We start from the raw sequence: 13115 nt of genomic DNA on the forward strand, positions 1-13115 counted from the left end.
TATCTGTCAACATACACAATTACCTATGTGACTAAGCCCAGAATGTATCTGAGGTTTCTGATTGCCAGAGAAAAGAGGGAAACCCAATTAGACCCCGCAGTTCTCCAAAATGGGAAGAGAACTAACATGGACTGTGTTCTTACCCCGGGAAACATGACAGCTACGCAGGGGAAGCAGCGCTTTTCAGGCATGGAATTATAAAAAAAGATCTGTGGGACTCGATATAAAGGGACCTTGAGTGATGTGATAGGCAGTGTCCTCCTACAATTTTTTAAAAATAGCAAATGCAATAGAGAATTAATTTACTTAACCCTTGAAAAATGACAAGGGTTTAGAGTGGAATTCAATTCCGTGAAGGCAATCCTATGAGAGGTTTGTAATTATTATGGTCCATATATGCAGCCTTGACTCAGGGCTTGACTCTGAATCAGTTCTACCACATGTCACTGGGGCCACCACCCTTGGACTTCACTAGGTTTAAGGACTTGACCTACTGTGTGCCTAGTACTATGCTAAGCATATATATAGTGCTAAGCATAGTACTATAGTTAAGTAGAATTCTCATTTAATTGGGGAGAAAAGAAGTTTCTGTTAAAGCTATATATACTTTAGAAACTTGGGGACACGAATAATTACTCCAGAAAATAATCAACCATGGGAGGACTTATGGAGCAGCTAAGTCTAAAACTGGGCCTTAGGATTTACAAGTGTGTGTGTGAGAATGAGTATGTGTGTGTGTACGAATATATAGCCCATAATCAACTGGAAATTTTAGAACAAAACTCGTGAAATTAACCCTGGCCGGTTTGGCTCAGTGGTTAGAGTGTCGGCCTGCGGTCCAGAGAGACCCGGGTTCGGTTCCTACTCAGGGCACATACCTCAGCTGCAGTTTGTCCCCGGCCCTGATTGGTCGTGTGGGTGGCAGCCACTCGATGTGTCCCTTTCAGGTTGATGTTTCTCTCTCTCTCTCTCTCTCCCTCCCTCCCCCACTCTACCTGAACAAAAAATGGAAGAATGTCCTTGGGTGAAGATAAAACAAACAAACAAACAAAAAACCTGTGAAATTAACTTTAACTTATCTTGCTGCATTTTATTTTATGTTGCTCTTTCTTTCCAAGTTCAACCTGCCACTGCATATTAATATTCTGAATTTGTTCCGGATATAACAAACTTAGCTTTCATTGCATTATTTTGTGTGCCCCTGTCCCCTTTCCAGGCGGGTGAAACCCAGTGAAAATGGACATCAGGCAGCCACCAAGAGAGGGAATCTGTCACCCAGAATGGCGAGAGGGCTGGGTATGCTGAAGGCGAAAAGGAAGGTCTCTCCCCCGACCCCACCCACGCGTGCCTACCTGACCAGGCCCTCCTGAGGTCGGCAGCCCCACACCTCACCTGCTCCCACCCCAGTCTTTTTATGAGTAAAATTTAGACGCTGTAAATCATAGCTGAAATTTCATTTGCAGTCTCTACATCAGCAAAGAAACCCAAGGTGCTGCCAGACACCCAACAGGAAAGGAACAGTCAGTGTCGCTCTCGGTCTCTCAGATGCTGGACTGGCTCCTCTCTCATGGCCAACAGTACTGACATGGAGGCACAGGCGCAGGGAGACATGGGGCCACAGTTCTGAGACCTGGGGCTCAGTGCCTGCTCTGCCCCTTCCTAGCTGGTGACCTTGAACGAGTCTTAATCTCTCTGGGCCCTAAAGACCTCATCTGTAAAATGAGAGGGTTACATTAGAAGTAGATAATACCAAAGGTCTCTTTCAGCTCAAAATTTCTGAGATTCTGGGGATAGAATTGCAGTCCTTGGCTGAAGAGCACAGGAAAAAACTCTGAGCTCTGTGACAGGAGAGCTGTTTCCCCGCCTACCTTGGGGACCAAAGAACTACAACCCTTTGGGCCTTTGTTCTTTCCTCAAATAAGTTAAACAGTGACAGATTTTCAGCTGTGCCATTTATGTCAATAATTCCATCATGTTCATTCCACCTGCGTGGGCAAGTGATGACTGTCGCCTTGGAATATTAACGTTCCCTCCAACCCAAAACTGACTGTGGAGAGAAAAATCTGCGCAGAGACCTCACACACAGAAAACTCATTCCCTTGTGCAGTGGGGTGAATAGTATCCCCCTAAAATTCATGTCCACGTAGAACCTGTGAACGTGACCTTTTTTGGAAAGAGACTCGTTGAAGATGTAATCAAGTTAAGACGAGGTCACGCTGATTAGAGTGGCCCTAACCCTATGACAGTTGTCCTTACACGGGGAGGAAGACTTGACACAGACACGGGCACCGGAGGAGAAGAAAGATGAAAGCGGTGATTGCAGTCATGAATCGCTAAGCCAAGGAACCACCGGGGGCTAGGAAGGTTCAGAACAGGTTCCTCTCAGAGCCCTGGGGAAGGAACCGACCTGCCGGTGACCTCACGCTCCGAGGCTCCAGAACTGAGAGGATCTGCGAGGATCACTTCTGCTGACTCAGCAGGTGCACACCCCGTCCTTTAGAGGCTGAAGAAACCTTTCACCACATCCCTTTGAAAGGTCCCGTTACTCAGCAAGCTCCAACGAAGAGACGTAACCAGCGAACGACACAAATGCCCCCTTGCTTCTGTATTCTGTGCACAGGTATTACTGGCTTTGTTTCTGTGCCTCTGTGCCTCAGCTGTCAGAACCGTCTTTCCTCTCCTGTGTTCAGTGCAGACCAGTGAGACGCCTTGGGGAAGGGCATCTCTCTTCCTGGCAACCCAAAGGACCAAACAAGCTGCAATACTTATGTGGGTCCCATGGCAAATACCTCTCAAAAACAAAACAAAACAAACTCCTAAAGAATGTCTCTCTTCCAATTCCAATCTGGTTGAAAATGTGGATTTTGTTTAGGTTCAGGCCCTGGAGTGAGACAGCCCAGTGTCAAATCCTGGCCCTACCCGTCACAACAGTCGTCCTTGGGCAAGTTGCTTAACCCTTCTGGGCCTCATCTGAACATGTATACCAATACATAGAGAGTATTTTTTAAAATCCCTGTTATGCAGTAAGTGCCCCCAAAATATTAGCTATACCAGCACCACTATTTTTTATTTTATTTTATTTTTTAGTTTTATTTTTGTTACAGATGTTTCTCCTTTTTTACCCCATTGACACCCTCCTCCCCATCCCCCGCCCAGCACCACTATTAAACTCTCCTCCATTTTGCCTTAGTAAACTCCCCAATCCAAATGATAAAAATTGCTGCAAAGATACTCTTTCCTAACAGACACAGAGGCCTCATGAACAATGAGATAACTAGCTGACTGACTTGACTGCTCGGGCCTCCTCCAACAAGTTTAAAATTAATCCCAGGATACACTTTTGATTCTTGTACAATGGAACGATGAAAGACTTAATAAATCACTGAGTAATAAGTGTCCATCGTCAAGTTCCATTAACAGTTTCAAAATGTGTCCTTGTGTCGAACCCTCCTCCTGACACAGACCCCATTCTCCTGCCAAGGGTCCCCCTTTCCCACAGAAAGGCTGCCCCATCACCCGCTCCTCCTCCTTGCAGGTAAACCCTGTGCCCACGCACACTCTGAAGCAGGTGCACCTCACAAGGAGCAGGGACTCGGCCCCTAGCTCACTTTGTCAGCAGCTCTTCCTCTCCTGGGGACACATCCCCATGCTGGAAGGAACCAGCCACCAAGGAAGATGATCACATCAGAAATGAGGGAAATCTTCTCCACATTGGGAGAGTAATCGCATTTCCCCAAATGGATTTACCCGTGTAAGTTGGGAGTGGGAGTGCCCTCATGGATAATGCAGTGGGCTGAATGAAAAGGGCAGAAACACACCCCCCCCCGCCCCTAACTGGGGGGATGTTTTGCAAAACTACACTCCATTTCTGACATTTCAGCCCATTTCCCGTGGGTACCAAAGGTATCAGCTCCATTCTAAGCTCTGTTGGGCTATGAAAAAAGCATAATACAGGGCATCCATAAGATAATTAGAAAACAGTGCAAATCCATGCATAGTTATGGAACCCTGAAGCAGCACCTAGAGGAATCCAAACAAAGGAGACAGAAAGGAGGAGGAGCGGCCCCAGACAGCTGAGAGCTACGAGAAGACCTGGAACAGAGGCGGGGTGAGAAGGAGGGATGGCGCAGACTTCAGGCTGGGCTCACAGGCTGAGGCAAGGCCCGGGAATGCTGGGCAATTAGGAGACCAGCAGACAGGACAAGAAGGTCAGGTTTGGAAGCAGAGGGAATGAGTCACTGTGGAACAAAGCTTCAGGGCTTTACTTACAAGAGGAATTGCAGGGGTCAGCCTGAAAGAAGGCATCACACGTATGTCACACATACATACTGGGCTGAAGTGGGTGTGGGTAGGTGTAACCTGACCCATGGGACGCTGGACAAACATTGTCATTCACCCTCTGAACATCACTGCAAGCCCTTGATGGCATCCGGGCAGTTTTGTACAACCTGCTAATCTATATAGGAACCTTCATTTGGGAGCCCATCCCCTCCAGGCCCTAAAAATCATACCATCTCCACCTTGGCATTTTGCGAAGACCCTTTCATATCCAGATAATCTGAACGTCTTATCTCGACATAAAAGTGATGATTCACATACATCCCTTTCATCTCGGTTGGGGATTCTGGTCTATGCCCATCTAATTCAATCCTCGTGTGTAAATTCTACACAAGTTTAAAATTGATGGTCTTGAGCACCCAGTGGGCACTCTGTAAATATTTACTGACTGAGTCTGTGGGAAAAGTCTAATGGATCACCACTCTGATCTCCAGAGCAGAATCTTCCTACAAGATAACTGCAGTGGGCTGAGTTGAGAAGTACGGGCCTTTATGAGTAACTGCCATGCTGCTGTGGACAGAGAGAGAAAGCTCAATGTGACCTGGGTGTCAGCAGCTTTTGGAGAGTTTAAAGAATATCTCAAAGTTCAGGCAAATAACTATCCATCGAAATGACAGCTTTCCATTTTCTACCACTTGCAGAAACCACCGTCCAATGCCATACTTCTTTCCCCTTGTCCCTGTTTGTCCAAAGCACCTCTTACTAGGTTCAAAGAATTATAAATGTGCTTCAGAAACTTCTCACAAATAAAGAGAATCCAAAGCAAAAACAGGCTGTTTGAAACAGCAGAAGGAAGGAAAAGTCTTCAAAGATGGGGAGACAGGATTCACCTACTGACTGTTGGCGTTCAGATAAACACTGAAATCCCACTGGCAGACTCATGCTTTCTGCTACTCGTGCCGACATCAGTGCAACAAAACTGTCTGTGGTATTTTCCATCTGACATGAACTTATGTGATCCAGAAAATATAAACTTGATTACGACGAATCCTAGGTTAACCTAGATTGAGACGTATGTGTTACTATAAAACAGGGATCCTTTTCAACATCCAAGGAAAACGAAGAAATTCTTTCTCAGATATCTGTGGTATCTGAAACGGGTCTGTGGAAACAGGTCGGAACAACTGTCGTTACAAAGATTTCTGCTTCATTGAGATGCTTTCTGCGGGTGTGCACTGATGCTGGGGTCTCGAGGCTGCTCACAACAGGGTGGGTAAATTCACAGGCTTGGGGGAAGGACAGATCTGGCCCGAATTGCAACTCTACCATTTACTGGGTTGTGTGACTTTTAACCTCTTTGCACCTCAGTTTCCTTACCCATTACATGGGGATAATAAGAGCGTCCTGCTATTATAATAATCATTAAAAACACAGCCCTGGTCGGTTTGGCTCAGCGGTTAGAGCATCGGCCTGCGGTCCGGAGAGACCCGGGTTCGGTTCCCGCTAAGGGCACGTACTTCGGTTGCAGTTTGTCCCCGGCCCTGGTTGGGTCGTGTGGGTGGCAACCACTCGACGTGTCCCTTTCACGTAGATGTTTCTCTCTCTCTCTCCCCCTCCCACTCTATTTGAACAAAATATGGAAAAATGTCCTCGGGTGAGGATAAAAAAAAAAATTAAAAACACAGATACAATGCTTACTAGGCAGTGCTGTGCTCACCAGAAAAGGCAAAGGCGGGGTCTGCTTTATCCTACATGGCTAGAGGACTTCGGTCTACAGTCCAAGGTCTGTGTCTTCAAGCCTACTCAGTCCAGATCCTGGACCTGCCTGTGAGCCTGTATACATTCCCGTCCCCATGCCAGACCTGTAGCTTCTCTATTAAGCACCCAGAGAAAATACGAAGTTTGTGAACGACAGGTGAGGGGTCAAAGATCCTCACCCTGGGATCCAGCAGTGTTCTCTGGCTGATGCTAACAAGTCACCATATCTTTATAAATGAGAAAGCAGAACTAGATGGTGGTAAAAGTTTCTATTTGTGTTCCTCTACAGTTTATCAAAGGCTTGTGATTTTAATATATGACCTCAGTTACTCCTCAAACATGTCACGAAATGCACTGTTACGGAGAGTTAAGACCAATTACAGAATTTACTGTTTACAAAGTACATTCGCAGACATTACCTCACTTGCTACTCATCACAATTCTGTGAGTTATTATTAATGCAAGCGAGAAAGTTGAGGCCCGAGAACCCTCTCTGTGCCAGGCCCTGGGGAAGGCTCTAGTAACGCAGAGAAGTGAGGCACCCATTGGTCGCAGAGGCCCTTTGGAGAGCTGGATGGAGCTCAATCACTTTAGTCCCACTGACTAAATGCCATGTGTCAATTCCCATTAACTCAGCCTTTTTTTTATCCTCACCCGAGGACATTTCTCCATATTTTGTTCAGATAGAGTGGGAGGGAGAGAGAGAAAGAGAGAGAAACATCGACGTGAAGGGACACATCGAGTGGCTGCCACCCGCACATCCCAACCAGGGCCGGGGACAAACTGCAACCAAGGTACATGCCCTTAGGGGGAATCGAACCCGGGTCTCTCTGGTCCGCGGGCCGACGCTCCAACTGCTGAGCCAAACCGGCCAGGGCAACTCAACCTTTTTTTTAAAATCAATCTAAGTATGTTACGTTTGGGTGTTTAAAAATCTTTTCTTAAATTACGGCCATAATGGGTATTTTTTTTTACATTTATCTTCAGACAGAGTGAGAGGGAGGGAGGAAGGGAAGGTAAGAGAGAGAAAAACATCGATGTGAGAAAGCCACATAGATTGGTTGCCACCCACATGACCCCAGCCGGGCTGGGGACGAACTGCAATCGAGGTACGTGCCCTTGGCCAGAATCGAACCCGGGACTCTTTGGTCTGCAGGCCGACGCTCTAATCGCTAAGTCAAACCGCCCAGGGCTAATGGGTATTTTTTTTCTTATTTGCAAGCCCATGTTGGACTTCCTGATTTGTTCTTTATTGTTCTCGCTGACAGGACTAAGTACACAGCACACAAATAGAGCGCAGTAGAGGGGCTGAACACAAATGGGGCAATTTTTGCAAGTTTCTCTCTCTTTTATACCCTAGCGAGACTGGATGAAGAGCTACTCTCCTCGCATTACATCACACAGTATCTGCGGTACCACTGACTGGTAATGTGGACACTCAGCAAGGAGCAAAGACCAGAAGGTCATGAGTCTAGACGATTAGAAAGGCTGACTAACATCTTGAAGATTCGATTTGATTTCAAGGTGACTCAATGAGACTCAGAGGTAAATAAAAGCAGATTAAGGCACATTAAAGGAGAGAGAAAAACACAGCAAAGGCAAGATATGGGGGCCACAGAAACCATAAGACCATGTTGACATCCATATGGTCATATAAACCCTAAGTGCAGTCACAGAAAATTCAAACATGAAGAACCCAAAACTCTCTTCTTTTTTTTTTTTTTTATCCTCACCTGAGGACATTTTTCCATTTTTTGTTCAGGAAGAGTGGAAGGGAGAGAGAGGAACAGAGAGAGAGAGAAAGAAACATAGATGTGAAAGGGACACATCGAGTGGCTGCCACCCGCACGACCAACCGGGGCTGGGGACAAACTGCAACCGAGGTACATGCCCTTAGCGGGAACCGATCCCTGGTCTCTCAGGACCGCAGGCCGATGCTCTAACCGCTGAGCCAAACTGGCCAGGGCCAAAACTCCTATAGAGTCATCATTAGTGAAAGCTTAGCAAGGCCCTGTCAGGTTCAGACCTTGGAAATGGTCAAGTGATTTGGAGAACTTGGGAAACACCAATAAGGAGAGCAACAGAAATTCTATTCCCAAATGCTGGTTTGGGAAACATGGGTCAGAGGTGCAGGTGTGAGAGCTGACTTTCCTGGAGTGAGAGAAAAGAAGAGGTGGGCATCTAACGCAGCTACCCAAGCAGGAAGTCCCATGATGAAGAGTAGGTTCCATTCTGCTGCCCAAGGGTGAGAGCACACAGAGCCAGCCTGGGTGCAGGACCCAGGACGAGTCAGGGAGATGCTGACATGTGCATCAGGAAGGCTGGAGCCTTCTCTAAAGACCAGAGAAACCACAGCAAGCTTTCCCCGGCAATTGCAGCACAGAAGGCAAGGTGAGGGCCTAAGGTCCAGTGACCTTCAATCTCCAACATGTCTCAGTCTCCCAGCATAGGGTGACCTGCAGGAGAAGCCCTCCACCTCCCCCAGCCTCTTCCCAGGCTCAGAGCTGCAGTTTGTAGACAAAAAAGTATCTGCCCCCAAATATCCATAAAATGCTGTAGGACCTCCATGCAAAGCTGCTGCCCAAATAAGATTAGTTCTTAGAGTCCTTAGAAACAAACAACAACAACAAAACGGGCCTTTAAAATAAACGGCTTTCATAAAAACTGAGAGGGGAGCTCTTTCCATACTGCCAACAAATATTAAGAGAAAAAAGCAGGGTTCCCCATAGCATGCTACCATTTGCATAAAAGGGAAGATGTATAAAATACTCTGGTTGTGCACAAACACCTCTGACGGATGGAAAAAAATCAGTAACACTGGTGTCTCTAAGGAACAAAACTAGGTGGCAGAATCGGGTGGACAGAGATATATTTACTAACTTTCGGTGCTTCTTGAATATTTTCTTTCATCATGTAAATGTATTACCTATTTAAAAAATTATTTTTGAATTAAAAACATAAAAAAATTTAAAGTGTAAAATGCAAACAAAATAGTCTTTATGCAGCAAACCAAACACACTTGTTAATCTGGACAGCTGTGATCCTGGCACACCCCAGATGCTCAGTCTGCCGAACTTAATGGAACTCCACTTAGAGAGAACAAAAGAAAATCAGAAACCAGGCAAACCCGAAGGTCTCAGTGTTCAATCCTCTAATAAGCTTTTTACCTGTGTGTTCCTTTACCACAAAAGAGCAGAGAATGGGTCCTTGTGTAACAAGGCCCGTACCCAACTGAGTCCAGGGCACAAGCTTCAAGGGCAACAACAGGTCTGTCTGTGCACATCAGCCATTTATACAAACAGAAAACGTTTCATACAAAAACATAATGCCCTGGAACCCGGACAACAAAAGTGAATGTGAAGATATGAAAATGACCTGGAATATTGTCAGGAGCAAGTCATACTGGAGTTCTGCCACATGGAGTTCCATTATATTGGAAGTCTCTCTTTGCTACAGCTTTTCAAAGAGCTAGGTTTTAGGCAAAAAATAAGACAGACTCTGCCCCCGTCTTCCATAGGACCAAAGAAATGTTACGAACTCTGGACAAGGGTGGTGGGGAACCCCTATTCTCCTTGTGGGCACTGCCAGAGATTACCAGGAGGAAGGTGTGAGTGAAGAATTAAATAAGAAGCTCTTTCACCAGGATGCTAAAAAAGAGAGCGAGACAGAGAGAAAGGGGCCCATTATTAATACATAAACAATGGAACTAAAGCAATTATTCTAAGATGGCCGTGCTCTAGAATGTCCTAAACAAAAAACAAAACAAAACAAAACTCAGAATCAACTCCTAAGAAGGTGCCAATCAATGAACAGTGACAATCTTTGGTTTATTCTACAAACATGTAAAAAACAGAGAAGGAAAAACCAAAGATGACTGGATTCCTGCAAAAAACAAAGGTGACAAATATCTCCTAATTAAAAGAGAACTGGCTGGCAAACAGAGTAGGTGTTTATCAAAACTGCAAAGATGAAGGAAAAGAAGGTGAAAATAAAAAGAAAAGAGGGGGAATATCCCCAACTAAAATGAGAGGAAGACTGTTGCCCCATGGCACGTGCCATCTGGTTTATTTCAAGCTCAAGAAAAGAACAGGAAACACGCAGGAAAACCAGTGAACAAACTAGCTCACCAGCAAGAACCAGGCATGCACTTGTGTTTCTGCCTGGCAAGAAAGCCCTGCTGGTGCGCCCCCTGCTCGAATGACTAAGTAACTGGCTTAAATGCACTTGACACACGATCCCTGAACTTCCGAAAAGCACTTAGTACAGTGGCTCATGAAATCTTAATTTAAAAATGTTCATCCATTTATAATCAAGCTGCATCACATTGACAACTGGGAAGGAGGGCCAAGCAGAGGGAAGAAATATTTGGAAGAATGCATGGAAATTGGTATCATTGAGGACTATCACTTTGAGGGATATCCCCCCCCCCCCCCCCCCCAGTTTAAAGAGAAAACAGATTTGGAGTCTAAAAAGAGTGTAATTACAAGGAGAAGACTAACAGAGAAAAATGAACACCCTGATTCAATAAGAGAAAAATAAATAAAGTGCAACGTGACTTGGAAAACCCCACAGATGTCTGTGCTAGAATAATATCTGGAATATGTTTAATGAATCGCAGGGGGGATGGCAGGGAAAAAAAGAAGATCCTGGTAGAAAATATGGGGTGGTAAATATGAAGAAAAACTGTATTAAAAGGGCAAAAGAACATCATATATAGCAAGTCCATAGTGGTTATTGTGTGCCAGGCACTGCTCTAAGTGCTTCAGATATAATAATTCATGTACTCCTCAAAACAGCCTTCTACTCTAATTACCATTTTTATGCCTGTTTTATAGGTGAGCAAACAGAGGCATGGGGGGGGTTAAGTAACTTGTCCAAAGTTACAGCTAGAAAGAAGCAGGGCTAGGATTCAAATCCAGGCACCACGACACCCAAATCTGTGCTCCTAACCTCTCAGGACTCCCCTAGAATTTAAACATCATGAGTCAGATAACTAGGCTGGGAGTAAAACACAAGTCATGACCTTGATAGACCCAGGGTCAACAGAGCATCCTTTACTCGTGGCTCTGTGATGACCAGTCAGCCCCGTGACCTCCCCAGGCCTTAGTTTCCTCACGTGTGCACTGAGAAGACAGATTAGATGAGCTCTATCTAAGGTGTTTTCAGCTCTAAAATGCCACAAGTCCATGCTGTATAAGGACTGATCTGCTTTCTGACTGGTTATTCAGAGGTTAATTCAGCCTAAACCAGGCAGCAAGTGGTATTAAGGTCCCCTGTCTCCTGACCTTCAGAAGATTATCATGACCTCTCTCTTCAGGCATATGACAGAGAATAATCAAGTGGTACTGTATGGTTTCTCTTTTGGGCTCTACTTAACGTGGTTTTAATAAAATGGCCCCCAAAAAGCTCTAGGCACAGATCACAAACCCTGCCAAACCTACAGTCTCCCCAGGCCTTTCTCATGAGCCTGTTTTTTGAACTGGGTCAAATTCGGCTACTGGAATGTAGGTGAAACTGACATGCCGAGTGGGAAGAACTGGAAGATTAAGAGAGGCAGTCCACATTTCAAATTAAGGAGGTCCATGATGGCAAAATAAGCCTTATCTTCTTGGTATAGTCCATTCTCGTTGCTAACACCCACTCTTGAGAGTTGAAACCACAGAATTCACTGTGGGTGAATGCAACATCCACTTGCAAACTAACCAGCATCCTTCTCAAGCTAGGCATTAAAGGTCACCCAGGATGCGTCAGTGAGTGGAGAAACGCCTTACAGGTGGCTCATGGAGTTCTCCCTTGGTAACCCTTTCTAAGCATCCCTGACAGGTGGCTGTCATCTGGTCTTTTATTGGACATTTCCAAGGTCCACCAGTGCCTGCTGGACAGCTCTAGTTGTGGGGAAAGCCCACGAAGCGCCTAGAACAGTGCCCAGAGAGGAGATGAGCTCAATAAGTATGACTCCAAGTGGATCAAAAGCTGCCTTCCTACTTTAACCCACCGGTCCTGGGTGCACCCTTGGAGCCCAGAAACACAGAGGCTCCTCGGATATCCGGGGCTATATTCAGGCCCCTTGGCCCTCTCCTTCCAGGTGCGGTTCCTGGACTTCCATCACCAAGCCTGAGCCAGAGGTCCCCAGAGTGTGCACCGATGGAGGGATAGCCGGCAGAGAGGCTAGCTACAGCCGGGGATGTCCCCAACCTCGGTAACTGGGGCAGGAGGGGACAAAGGGCTTTCAGGAACGCGTATCCCACCCGCTGCGGTCCAGGCTGCCTCCCTCCCGGCCACTCTGCGAATGGGCCCTGGGGACCCCCGCGGCGCCAGCTGACAGGCCCCGAGGATCCCGGGCAGGCAGGCAGCGGCACGACGGGCCGAGCCACGACGAGGACCGCGGGGTTTCAGGGGTTTGGCCGAACGGATCCAGGGCGCGATCCCGGCTTAGCAGAACTCGCTCGGCTATGGCTTTACCTGTGCGTGGTTAACTCCAGAGGCCCAGCTTGTCCCCGGTCCGGTTCCTGCAGTTCCGCGGCGCTCATGGAAATGCAGCCGGAACCCCTGGCCAGTGCAGCTCCCGCTGCTACCGGCCCCGCCCAAGCAACTGCCGCCACGCCCCTGACGACCGCTCCTACCACGCCCCTAAACACAGGAACCCGCCGGCTCATTGGGTGGCTCAGCCGCTGCTCTACAAGCCCCGCGCGCTTATTCCACCCAGAAGATAGCCCATTGGTCGGCGATGCTGCCCCTCAGGACCTTAACGAAGACCATTGGTTATTTTTGACGTCTTTGGCCTGTGGGCCAAGACCTTATTGGATAAGGCCAGCCCAGAGGGGGCGGGAACAGGGAGGAGGGCTACAAGATGGGTCGTGTTTGATGTTGCTGGGGGCGGGTGGCCCTGAGAGGGAGGCGATTGTGACTTCAAGCTGGTTAAGGAGGGCTGTGTAAGGTCTGGTGTCGTCTGTGGCTGGGAGGAGGGAGGCCAGCTGGTGGCTCAGTTGCGGGATGTGTTGGCTCCAGGCCGAACGGCTGACTCACCTGTAGCCCAGGACAAGGGGTAGTAATCGGCTGACTCACCTGTAGCCCGGGAC

The 13115-nt window shown here is 47.1% G+C and overlaps 1 protein-coding gene across 3 annotated transcripts in view; it reads right to left on the reverse strand.

The window, feature by feature from the left end:
* Nucleotides 1–12612, reverse strand: part of ABHD2 (abhydrolase domain containing 2, acylglycerol lipase) — a 64615-nt gene extending 52003 nt beyond the window's left edge. For all 3 annotated transcript variants that reach the window (XM_036278073.1, XM_036278072.1, XM_036278074.1), the window contains exon 1: nucleotides 12499–12612. The gene's annotated coding sequence lies outside the window, so the exon portion shown is untranslated. The remainder of the gene's footprint in view (nucleotides 1–12498) is intronic.
* Nucleotides 12613–13115: the final 503 nt, after the last annotated feature.

Source organism: Molossus molossus, unplaced genomic scaffold (genome assembly GCF_014108415.1).
Source record: "Molossus molossus isolate mMolMol1 unplaced genomic scaffold, mMolMol1.p scaffold_m16_p_24, whole genome shotgun sequence".
Lineage (NCBI taxonomy): Eukaryota > Metazoa > Chordata > Mammalia > Chiroptera > Molossidae > Molossus > Molossus molossus.